Here is a 13162-nt window from a genome sequence, read left to right on the forward strand (position 1 = left end):
GGTGTCACCGAGGATGTCCGTCAGAGACGCTGGCCCTGAGCCCGGGTCCCGACGAGTGAAGAGATATATGGAAAGACGTTCATAGCAGCCCTCTGGGGGCTCTTTGTAGTAGATTTTGAAAGGAGGCAGGAGAAAGAAACTGGAAATATATAGGGATGGAGGGAATTGAGGGCAAAGCTTATGCCAAGAGTCAGCAGTTACCTTCTGTATCTTGCAAAAGCTAAAACAGGGTGATCCTCAGGAGAAGACACACACACACACACACACACACACACACATAGAAAGTGACATATATAAAGGTAGATACATTTTTTTAAAGTGTCTGACTTACGTTTTTTTCTCCGCTTCTGTGGAGAAGGGCGCTGGTCATCTGCTTTGCTAACGCAGACGCCACCCTTGTGCGGCACGGGCGGGGGCTGCTGTGCGGCCACCGTGAACCTCGGGACCCCACCGTGTCCCCCCCCCCCCAGGTGCTTCCGAGGAGCGCGGTGGCAGGAGACTTACGGGGCGGTTGGCGTGTCTGTGCCTGACCGTGCCCAGCCAGGGGCTGGCCCTGACATTGCTGGCACAGGGCTTGGTCGCTCCTTCCCTCCGCCGGCCGCCCTTTGCCCCAGCTCCCGTGGCCGGAGGCGGCTCCGGGGTAGTTTGCTCTCGCCCAGGTACAGCGCTGGCAAACGGCAGCGTGTGTTTGTCTTGTCATCCGCAGACAAGAAGAAAGGAGGCAGATTCCAGCCTTTGAAGAGGTGGTTCGGCCGGAGGAAAAAGAAAGACCCTTCGTCGTCCCAGGAGGCGTCGGCAGGGGATAAGAGTCGCTCTCCCCGGAGAGTCAGCAATGGGACCTTCTCTTCAGATGAGGAGACCCTAGAAGACAACCTAAGGTAACAGTGGACGCTTTCCCCGCCCCAGGGCCTTGGCAGAGTCCCAGGTCGGAACGAATCCCAGGTGTGCCGCGTCTCTGGGAAGGCGGGAGACTTGGGGCTCTTGGTGCCTTCTCTGTGGAGGGGGCCCCCTTTTCCGGGGGAGCACAGGGATCTGCGCCTTCATTTTGCTGCCCTCAGTCGTGGGAGAGGCAGCACCCCGCTGGCTGGGGGAGCTTTTGGCTCAGAAGTTCCCGTGGGTAGAAGGAGACTGCGGCCCCGCGGCGGGCGCTCGGCGCAGCGGGAGGGTGGTCGGGATTCGACTGTGCGCGCGGGGCTCGGACTGCTCTGGCGCGGGGCGGTCGCCCTTCCTACCTCTGGCAGTCTCGAGCAACTTCTGGAACCTGCCATGAAGTTTTAACTTCTGCTCTTTGTTTTCTATTTCTTTTCTTTAAAGATTGATTTATTTGAGAGAGAAGGAGAGGGAGAGAGAGAGAGAGAGCATGAGCGTGAGGGCGTAAGCAGGGGAAGGGGCAGCGGGAGAGGGAGAGACAGAATGGCAAGCAGTGTCCAGCGGGCTGTGACACCCGCGGGGGGCTCCGTCCCACGAGCGACCCCAGGATCACCCCCGAGAGGAAACCAAGAGCTGGATGCTTCGTGAACGGAGCCACCCAGGCGCCCCTGCTCTTTGATTTCTCTGTTTCTCCACTTGTCCCCCACCTTCTTCCTCACCCCTCCAATTTCTCTTTCCCTCTCCCCCTCCCTCCCTTCTTCATCTTCCCCTTTCCCCCCTCTTCCCTCCGTAGGGCCCAGGCACAGAAATCTGGCCATGACAGCGTCAGGAACTTAGAAAAGCAGGGTGAGCAGGTCCTTTCTCACCTGGGTGCTGGGAATTGAAGTCGGAGTGAGAGACGGTTAAACTCTGCTCCGGGCAGCTTCGATGTCAGCTCCGCTGAGAAGCCTTTTCCCACTGCCTCGGCTGCTTCCATTACCCTTGCTGGCAGTCCCCGAGCATCCCACGCCTGGCTCCAGCTGAGGACTTGTCACTTTCTATGGAAATTATTGATTTACCTGTCCGTCTCTCTCATTTGACTGCCCGTTCCATGAAGTCAGGGACCAGGTTTTATGCAACCTCGCACTAGGTGCTGGAAATCTGTTTCCCGTGAGGGCTGGGCACCGCACCAATTGCCCTAATACGCGTGGAAGGAATGGATGATGTGGGCTGTGATATTTCTGCTGTGACTCAAAGACAGACCAGAACAAAAACATCCTCCGGGTTGTATGTCAGTGAGTAAATTCTAATAGACACTACAGTTGAGCACAACTTAGAAAAGTCCTAGGCAAGCAGGGCAATGCTGAGTGACAGCATTTTTAGGTCCCAACTAATACTGACTCTTTTATTCGACAGGCCTGTATTTGTTTTCTATTCTCTTTAGTAGAAACACTATCACATTTAACTGAAGGAAATTATTTCACTGAAAGGAGAACACAGCTAGCACTGAACTCATCATTTGTCACAAAGGCAGTATGTGCTGATCTATGCTTGAGTGTTGTTCAGTATGAATGTTTTGGTTTTACTTCCATTCCTTCAGCTGTAAAACAGGAGTGTGAACCTTTTTTGCCTTACAGTGTCAGAATGAGGTGTAAGTGTTAAAGTGTAACCAACTAGTAGTTTAATGCAAAGTGAGGTTGAGTCTAGAAAGTTCTCCTTTAGAAGGACTGTTCTATGAAAACACAGCCTGCCCTTTTTATGGTTTTGCCAAGTCCCTGATTTCTTAGTGAGTGATTTGGGACTTTTAGAAGAGCCTGGATCCTGGGCGGGGGTGGGGTGGGGGTGGGGGGGTGTTCCTCCTCCCATTTAAGTTCTATTCCATCTACCCCCTTGGAGTTTTCCTTAGGTTTTAAGTTGGACAAAGCCTTAGAATTCCATATTGGTTCAAACAGAGGTAAAGTCCCCTGTTCTTATTACTGGCTTTTGCTGATAAACTTGTTTATGAGACATACATTATATTTTAACTATTTAACAGTTGTTTTTTATAATAAAGGAGGCTGGAAGGATAAACTTTGGGTGAAGAGTTTTTTAAAATGTCTCTTTAAATATTTTTTAAATTAAAAAGACATGAAAACAGGAGTCATTTAAAATATACATTCCCCTTTTCTTCTCAGAAATTGACAATTGCAAAGTAACTCCACCTGCAAAGTAACTACTATATCATTGCTTACCTTGCTTACTCTATAGCTGAATTTCTGATTATGTGTCCCCTTCACAGATGGAGAAAATGAAAGATGTTGTTTCCAACACTTCTTTTTTTTTAACTGAAGTATAATTAACATGTTTCCAACAATTTTTAATTTCAGTTTACTGCTCAATTAATAATCATGTTATTTTAGATTGTGTAATGATTCACAAAGTTTCTGTGCATTTTGTTTGCTCTCTCCAAAATGGACAGCTCTCACTAAAACACAAACCTTGAAATTCTGCTAGCATGGTCTTGGGTAGAGGTTCCAAGGAGGCAAATTTCAGCCCAGGGTGAGAGAGAATTTCCTAAATTCTGGAGCTGTCTAAAACTAGGGAGGCTGGGTATGTGCCAGCAGGGGTTTGGACTGATGAAGGGGAAATTCTGCACTGGGTGAGAATTCAAAGGAGCTGAACTTTAACATGCTGTCAAACTCTAAGAATCTGTAATTCTGGAAATGTCTCCATGGCCAAAAATAGCTCATTATTGATCTGCTCCTTCTGCCTGAAATTTCTCATTTTCTTCAGTCTCTTAAAGCATACTGTTCTTTCTCTAGGTTAGAAGCCTTGATTTCTCCTAGGCTGCTGCCTTTAAATTATACCTGCCTGAGGGGAAAGCAAAATAGTAAAACATGTTCAGTTTTTAACAATTTAATGTGACTTCCTTTATTTATTAAATACAATGAAAATTGTTTTTCCCAAAATGTGCTTAATTTTAAAAAGAGGGAGAGGGTCAGCTTGGCAAATAGGTTTGGGAAATTCTTAGCCAAAACAAATAGGGTCTTTTACATCAGACTTTTCAGTCCTTTTACGATGCTGATGTGTCCTGGGAATCTCTTGAGAAGGGGGATGTAGTACGGAACATTTTCAAGACTCCTTTAACCACACACCTTTTTTTCACAGGGAATATCCAATGGCATATATTAAAGCTCCCACTTATTGAACTTAATGCAACATGTTTTGCATAGATGACTCATAATGTTCACATGCTCTGCGATTGACTTTATCATCCCCATTTCTCTCAAAAATTGAGATTAAGAAAATTGATGTATAATGGACATATATACCATATTAGTTTCAGGTGTACAACATAATGATTCAGTATTTATATCTACTGTAAGATGACCACCACAATAGGTCTTGTTACCATCTGTCACCATACAAAATTAACAAAAAAATTTTTCTCTTGTGATGAGAAATTTTAAGATTTATCCTCTTAGCATCTTTCAAATATATAATACAAATAATATGTGCAATACATAGAATGATATATCCAGTACAATACAAATAATAGTATTATTAACTATAGTCACCATGGTGTATGTTACATCCCCATGACTATTTTATAGCTGGAAATTTGTATCCCTTCACCCAGTTCACCCTTCCTTCAACCCCTCCCCTCTGGCAACCATCAGTGTGTTTCTGTATTTATTAGTTTTGTTCTTCATGTTTGTTTCTTTCAGTTTTTAGATGCCACATATAAGTGAGATCATATGGTATTTGTCTTTCTCTGACTAAGTGCAGTACCCTCAAGTTCTGTCCATTATCACAAATGGCAAGATTTCATTCTTATGGCTGAATAGTGTTCGTGTGTGTGTGTGTATGTGTGTGTGTAACATCCTCTTCATTCATTCATTGATGAACATTTAGGTTGTTTCTATATCTTGGCTCATATAGATAATACTGCAGTGAACAAGGTTGCATATATCTTTTCAAATTAGTGTCTTTGTTTTCTTCAGATAAATACCCGTTGCGGGGGTGCCTGGGTGGTTCAGTTGGTTAAGCATCTATCTGCCTTCGGGTCAGGTCTTGATCCCAGGGTCCTGGGATGGAGCCCCACATTGGGCTCTCTGCTTAGTGTGGAGTCTGCTTCTCCCTCTCCCTCTGCCTCTGCCCCCCACTCATGTTCACTCTCCCTTTCTCTCTCTCTCTCAAATAAATAAAAAAAAAATCCTTTTTAGAAATTAAAAAAATAAATAAATACCAGTAGAGGAATTGCTGGACCACATGTTAGTTCTATTTTTAAATTTTTGAGGAACCTCCATACTGTTTTCTGTGGTTGCTACACCAATTTATATTTTGACCAACAGTGCATGAGGCTTTACCCTTTTTTCCACATGGTTGCCAACACTTGTTATTTCTTATCTTTTTGGTGATGGCCATTCTAACATTCATACTTCATTGTAGTATTGATTTGCATTTCCCTGATTAGTGTTGGTGAGCATCTTTTTCTGTGCCTGATGCCCACCTGTATGTCTTCTTCAGAAACATGTTCAGATCCTCTGCCCATTTTTTAATCAGACTGTTTTTTTGTTATTGAGTTATATGAGTTCTTTATATATTTTGGATATTAACCCCTTTTTGGATATATGATTTATAAATATGTTCTCTCAGCTAGTAGGCTGCTCTTTCATATTGTTGATGGTTACCTTTGCTGTGCAGGAGCTTTTTAGTTTGATATAGTCCCACATCTTGATTTTTGCTTTTGTTGTGCTTACCTTTGGAGTCAGAACTAAAAAATCACCACCAAGACTGCTGTCAGTGAGCTTACTGCCTGTGTTTTCTTCTAGTTTTATGGTTTCAGGTCTTACATTAAAGTCTTTAATCCATTCTGAGTTACTTTGTACATGGTATAAGAGAGTAGTCTAATTTCATTCTTTTGGATGTGGCTGTCCAGCTTTTCCTACACCATTTATTGAAGAGACCATCCTTCTCCCATTGTATATTCTTGCCTCCTTTGTTGTAAATTAATCGACCATTTATGTAGGTATTTATTTCTGGGCTATACCATTGATCCATATGTCTGTTTTTATGCTGATACCATACTGTTTTGATTACTGAGGTTTTATAATGTAATTTGAAATCAGGGGTTGTGATACTTTCAACTTTGTTCTTGTTTCTCAAGATTGTTTGGGCTATTTGGGATATTTTGTGGTTCCATATAACATTTAGGAATGTTTGTTCTATTTCTTTGAAAAATGCCATTGGAATTTTGATAGGGATTGCATTGAATCTGTAGGTTTGGGTAGTATGGACATTTTAACAATTCTTCCAATCCATGAGCACAGAATATCATTATGTTTGTGTCCTCTTCACTTTCTTTTATCGATGTCTTATTATTTTCAGTGTATAGATCTTTTACCTCCTTGGTTAAATTTATTCCTGGGGGAAAGGTGCATGCATGGGTGGCTCAGTCACTGGGCATCTGCCTTCTGCTCAGGTCATGATCTCAGGGTCCTGGGATCAAGCCCTATATCAGGCTCCCTGCTCAATGGGGAGCCCGCTTTTCCCTCTTCCTCTCCCTCTGTGTGCTCTATCTCAAATGGATAAATAAATCTTTAAAAAAAATGTATTCCTGGGTGTCTTTTTTTTTAATGCAATTGTAAATAGGATTGTTCTCTTAATTCTCTTTCCAGTAGTTCATTGTTAGTGTATAAAAATGCAACAGATTTTTAAAAAAAGATTTTATTTACTTATTTGACAGAGAAAGATCACAAGTAGGCAGAGAGGCAGGCAGAGAGAGGGGGGAAACAGGCTCCCCGCCAAGCAGAGAGCCCTATGTGGGGCTTGATCCCAGGACCCTGAGATCATGAAGAGGCTTAACCCACTGAGCCACCTAGGCACCCCTGTGCAACAGATTTTTATATATTGATTAGTATCCTGAAACTTTACTGAATTCATTTATTAGTTCTAACAGGTTTTTTTGTGGCTTATTTAGGGTTTTCCATATATAAAATTATGTCCGCAAATAGAGTTTTACTTCTTCCTTTCCAATTTTTTTTTTAAAGATTTTATTTATTTTACTTGACAGACAGAGATCACAAGTAGGCAGAGAGAGAGAGAGAGGAGGAAGCAGGCACCCTGCTGAGCAGAGAGCCCGATGTGGGGCTCGATCCCAGGACCCTGGGATCATGACCTGAGCCGAAGGCAGAGGCTTTAACCCACTGAGCCACCCAGGCACCCCTTCCTTTCCAATTTGAATGCCTTCTGTTTCTTTTTCCTGTCTAATTACCTGTCTAATTTTCCTGTCTAATTACAGTACCATGCTGAATAAAAGTGGTAAGAGTGGCTATTCTTGTCTTGTTCATGACACTATTGCCATTTCAAAGGTAAGAAAGCCAAGTCTAGAGAATGACTTGCTGATAAGCTGCTGAATCAAGTATTTAAGCAGTAAAGAGTTCATTCTTAACCATCCATTATTCTGCCTTTCAAGAGGCTGTGGCCTTATTGGAAAGCTAGTCACATGGCCCTAGTTGTTCTTCTGGTCCTGGGTCACAAGACTCAGGTGTCTTCCTGCCTTAGCTGCCTTCCCGAGGCTCTGCTAATCACTAGGACTCCACCTGTCCTGCTTCTAGTTTCTTTCCTACACCCAGCATTTACTACGTCATTTCAGCTCTAGCTCCTTATAGTAAATGCCACCTGTAAGTACATTCAGAACTGAAGGGGCATCGGGGAGGCTGAGTTCACTCTGGGACTGCAGCAGTCAAGAAAGGGTTTGGGAATGAAGAAGCCTCAGATTGGCTCCAAGTGATGGACAGGACTTGGAATGGCTGATGGGCATGAGCAGACTTTACATGTAAGGATGAATGTGGCAAATAGAAAAGGAGGGGACTTTCCTTTCATGATCCTTTTACCTGGATGTGGTATTAGGACATGAAAAAGAAAACTACAGGCAAATAGAAAAGGAGGGGACTTTCCTTTCATGATCCTTTTACCTGGATGTGGTATTAGCACATGAAAAAGAAAACTACAGACCAATATCCCTTATGAATATAGACATAAAAACCTCAACAAAATCCTACCAAACTGAACCCAGTAGCACATAAAAAGGATTCTATACCATGATCAAGCAGGATTTACCCCCAGAGAGCAAGGTTAGTTTAACATACAAAATCAGTAGACCATATTAATAAAATAAAGGGCATAGACCACATGATCATCTCAATAGATGCAGAAAAAGCATTTGACAAATGATCAAAACTCTCAAAACATGGACTAACATGGAGCCTCTTTAACTTAAAAAAGGACAGCTACAAAAAGTTCACAGCAGATATCATACTCAATGGTAAAAGAAGGATCAGGAACAAGAAAAGGATGTCCATTCAGTATTGTACTGTAGATTATAGCTAGGATAATTAGGCAATAAAAGACAGGGACCAAGGGACACCTTGGTTGCTCAGTTGATTAAGTGTTCAGCTCATAATTTCAGCTCAGGTCATGATCTCAGTGTCATGGGATCAAGCCCCTCATTAGGCTCTGTGCTCATTGTAGAGTCTGCTTGAAATTTTCTCTCTTCCTTGGCCCCTTCCCATGTTCACACACACACTCTCTCTCAAAATAAAGAGAAAATCTTAAAAAGAAAAAAAAAGAAAAGAAGTAAAACTATTTGCAGATACTGTGGTCTTATACCTAGAAAATCTTAAAGAATCCACAAGAAAACTACTAGACTAAAAAACAAGGTTGAACAAGGTTGCAGAATATAAGATTGTATTTTTTTTGTGTATCACTTGTATTTCAGTACACTAGCAATGAACAATCTGAAAATGAATTTAGGAAAACAGTTTCATTTACAATAGCATCAAAAGGAATAAAATACTTAGTAATAAATTAAATAAAAGAAACACAAGGGGTGCCCGCTGGCTCAGTCAGAAGAGCAGGCAAGTCTTGATTTCAGGGGTGTTAGCTTGAGCCCCATGTTGGGTGTACAGAGCACTAAAAAGAAAATAAATAAACTTAAAAAAATAAAAGAAACACAAGATTTTTACACTGAAAATAACAAAATATCATAGAGAGAATTTAAAAAGATCTAAATAGATGGAAAGACATTCCCATTCATGGACTGGAAAACTTAATATTGTTGAGATGGCAGTACCCCCCAGTGAGGTACAGATTCAGTGCAATTCCTATCACAGTCACAATTGACTTTTTTACAAAAACTGGCTAGCAGTTCTAAAATTCATATAGGAATGCAAGGGACCCAAAATAACCAAAACAATCTTGGAGGGCTCACACTTCTCAAGTTTAAAACTTACTACAAAGCTATAGTAGCCTATATAGTGTGGGACTGGCATAAGGATATGTAGATCAATGGAATTTAAATGAGAGTACAAATGTAAACTCTCACATTTGTAGTCAATGGGTTGTCACCACATGTGCTAAGCGATTCAATGGGTAAAGAATAGTCCTTTTAACAAATGGTGCTAGGACAGTTGAATAGCCACATGTCACAGAATGAAGTTGGACTCCTTTCTTAAACCATTCACAAAAGTGAATCCAAAACCGATTACAGACCTAAATGTAAAAGCTAAAACTATAAAATTCTTAAACGAAAACAAAGGAGTCAATCTTCATGATTAGATAGTGATTGCTTAGGTTCTAAAACCACAGGTGACAAAAGAAAAAAATTGGTAAATTGGACTTCATTAAAACTAACTTCAGGGGCACCTGGGTGGCTCAGTGGGTTAAGTTGCTGCCTTCGGCTCAGGTCGTGATCTCGGGGTCCTGGGATCGAGTCCCGCATCGGGCTCCCTGCTCAGCAGGGAGCCTGCTTCCCTCTCTCTCTCTCTCTGCCTGCCTCTCTGTCTACTGTGATCTCTCTCTGTCAAATAAATAAATAAAATCTTTAAAAAAAAAAAAAACTAACTTCAGTGCTGCAAATAATGCCTTCAAGAAAATGAAAAGACCATCCGCAGAATGGAAGGAACCACTTGCAAATCATACATCTTTTTTTTTTAATATTTTATTTATTTATTGGAGAGAGAGAACACAAGCAGGAGGATCAGCAGGCAAGGGAAGAGGGAGAAGCAGGCCCCCTGCTGAGCAGGGAGCCTTATGTGGGGCTCGATCCCAGGACCTTGGGATCATGACTTGAGCCAAAGGCAGACGCTTAACCAACTGAGCCACCGAGGTGCCCTGCAAATCATACATCTGATAAAAGACATATTCAGAATAGGTAAAGAACTCTTGTAACTCAGTAATAAGATGACCAAAACAATTTTAAATGAATAAACTATTTTTTTAAAGTAGTGGTTTCTTTTCTTTTTTTTTTTTTTTTTAAAGATTTTATTTATTTATTTGACAGACAGAAATCACAAGTAGGCAGAGAGGCAGGGGGAAGCAGGCTCCCTGCTGAGCAGAGAGCCTGATGCTGGGTTGGATCCCAGGACCCTGACATCATGACCTGAGCCAAACGCAGAGGCTTTAACCCACTGAGCCACCCAGGCACCCCTGAATAAACTATTTGAATACACGTCTCCAAAGAAGATATTAAAAGGTCCATTAACATACGAAAATATACGTGTTCAACATCATTAGTTATCTGGAAGATGCAAATCAAATCTACAATGAGATATCACTTCATGGCCATTAGGAAGGCTATAATAAAAAAAGACAGGTAGTAACCTGTTGTTGAGAATGTAGAGAAATTGAAACCCTCATACATTGTTGATGGTAATGTAAAATGGTACAGCCATTGTTCGACAGTTCCTCAGAAAGTTAAACATAGAATTATATGATGCAGCAATTCCAATCCTAGAAATACACCCAAGAGAAATGAAAATGCATGTCTACACAAAAACTTGTACATGAATGTTAATAGCAGCATTATTCATAATAGCCAAAGAGTTGAAACAATCCAAAAGTCCATCAAAAGATGAATGAATTGAGGTGCCTGGCTGGCTCAGTGGGTAGAGCATGTGACTTTTGATCTTGGGGTCTTGAGTTTCAGCCCCACGATGGCATCCATGACAACTTAAAAAAAGATGAATGGATAAATACAATGAGTTTTATATCTATACAATGGAATATTATGCGGGAATAAAAAAGAATGAAATACTGATATGGTATGACAAGGATAAACTTTGAAAACATGCTAAGTGAAAGAAAGAAGTTAGAAAACACCACCTAGGGACGCCTGGGTGGCTCAGTTGGTTAAGCAGCTGCCTTCGGCTCAGGTCATGATCCCAGCGTCCTGGGATCGAGTCCCACATCGGGCTCCTTGCTCCGCAGGGAGCCTGCTTCTCCCTCTGACTCTGCCTGCCTTTCTGTCTGCCTGTGCTCACTCTTGCTCACTGTCTCTCTGACAAATAAATAAATAAAATCTTTAAAAAAAAAAAAATTAAAATTTAAAAAAAAAAAAAGAAAAGAAAACACCACCTAATGTATGAGTCCATTTATATGAGTGACTCAAATAGGCAAATTCATGGAGACAGAAACATTAGTGGTTGCCAGGCATGGGGTGGTTTGGGGGGTGACTCTTAATGGGTATGGAGATTCTTTTGGGGATGATAAAAACTAAACTTAGGTGGTGGTGATAATTGCCCAGTTCTTTGAATAGACTAAAAATCATTGAAATGTATCCTTTAAAAGGTCGAATTTTTATGACATGTGAATTATATTTCAAAAAAGACTTTGTCTTAAATAATGAATGTGGCATTGATGAGATCCTATCTGGCTGAGGTGATAAGTTCATATTGGCAGGGGAGATTCAGGGCTTATTCTCTTCTCCTAAATTCCCAAAATAGGAGGTAGAAATGTGGAACAGAGCAGAAAATGATAATTTTGTGTCAGGACATCATTGTCCAGTAGGGCAGGCTGGTTGGGAGGAACAGCGGTGCCTGTTTGCTTGAGGGCCCGCCACTGAGGGAAGCAGTTGTCTTGAAGGGACAGAGGACAGGGGGAGGAGTTGGGGTCATGCTTGAGACTGCCTATCGGAAATGGTTGTCTGTGCCTTTTAGGAAACATACATAGACTTGTTCCTTTGGCCCCACACCTGTGAATCTATAGGCAGGTGATATTAGAGACATCAATGGGATCTGTCAAAAAGGACTTCCGCACACGTGTTACCCTGACAAAAGTGTTAGTCTACAACATTGCCCAGAACGCTGTAGGTCCTGTTGGACAAGATTCTTGCCAAGAGAATTCATGTATATATATTGCGCATGTTAAGCCCTCTAACAGCCAAGATAGCTTCCTGAAACGTGTGAAGGAAAATGATCAGGAAAAGAAGGAAGCAAAAGTGAAAGTTCCTTGGGTTCAAGTGCCAGCCTGCTCCATCCAGAAAATCACACTTTTTTAGAACAAATGGAAAGAAACCTGAGTTGTTGAAATCCACTTCTTTGAATTCATGGCAGGATAGATGCTTAAAAAAAAGACATCTGTACTGTAAAAAGAAAAATTGCCTGTGATTGACCCCCAGGCAGCCCCTCTGCGCAAGCGCGCGCGCGCACACACAGAAATATAAATCTTACTGTCTACTGATACCCTTATTCAGTAGTCACACACACACACACACACACACACACACACACACACACACACACCAATGTTAAAAGTCTAAGGTAAGGGGCACCTGGGTGGCTCAGTGGTTTAAAGCCTCTGCCTTCAGCTCAGGTCATGATCCTGGGATCAAGCCCCACATCGGGCTCTCTGCTAGGCAGGGAGCCTGCTTCCCTTCCTCTCTCTCTGTCAAATAAATAAATAAATAATCTTGGGGGAAAAAAAAGTAAAAGTCTAAGGTAATTTTTAGTCCTGATCAATACCTTCACTTTACAAATGGGGACACAGACTATTGAAGAGATCACAGTGGGGTGCTGTTAGTCTTAGAAGTGTGACTAGAATCCAAGTCAGCTGATTGTGCGTGTGGCTGCCCTTTGTCTGGAAGAACCCCATCCCCCATCTCCACTTGCTCCCAGCTCATTACCTCTATCCTTATTTTTCTGCCCAAGTGTGCCTTCCTCAGTGAGTAGCTTACTCTGGCCCCCTCAGCCTGGATCAGGCCTCCTTGCCATTGTTCTCGTGGTTCACCTTTCCATAAGAGCAGGCCTACATGGCTGTTCACTGTATTTCCGGCCTCTGCAGCTGTGCCTGGCACATAGCAGGCATTCACATTATTCATGTACCGAATGTACAAATACTGCTCTTTTTTGCTATGCTGACTCTTTCCACTGTATGTTCAGTGTTCATCTACCTCATCCTTCAGTTTCCCACCATGGTAGAGTTTCACTGTCCCCTGGCCCACCGGGAAAGGAGAATTACGCAATGTAATAAGACAGCATGTCGTCGGTGAGAT

At 42.2% G+C, this 13162-nt stretch overlaps 1 protein-coding gene across 3 annotated transcripts in view; it reads left to right on the plus strand.

Annotated features, from left to right (window-relative positions):
* CRACD (capping protein inhibiting regulator of actin dynamics) overlaps nucleotides 1-13162 on the plus strand; it is a 268869-nt gene that overhangs the window by 214990 nt on the left and 40717 nt on the right. For all 3 annotated transcript variants that reach the window (XM_032334353.1, XM_032334354.1, XM_032334355.1), the window contains exon 4: nucleotides 707-878. The gene's annotated coding sequence lies outside the window, so the exon portion shown is untranslated. The remainder of the gene's footprint in view (nucleotides 1-706; nucleotides 879-13162) is intronic.

This window comes from Mustela erminea, chromosome 2 (genome assembly GCF_009829155.1).
Source record: "Mustela erminea isolate mMusErm1 chromosome 2, mMusErm1.Pri, whole genome shotgun sequence".
NCBI lineage: Eukaryota > Metazoa > Chordata > Mammalia > Carnivora > Mustelidae > Mustela > Mustela erminea.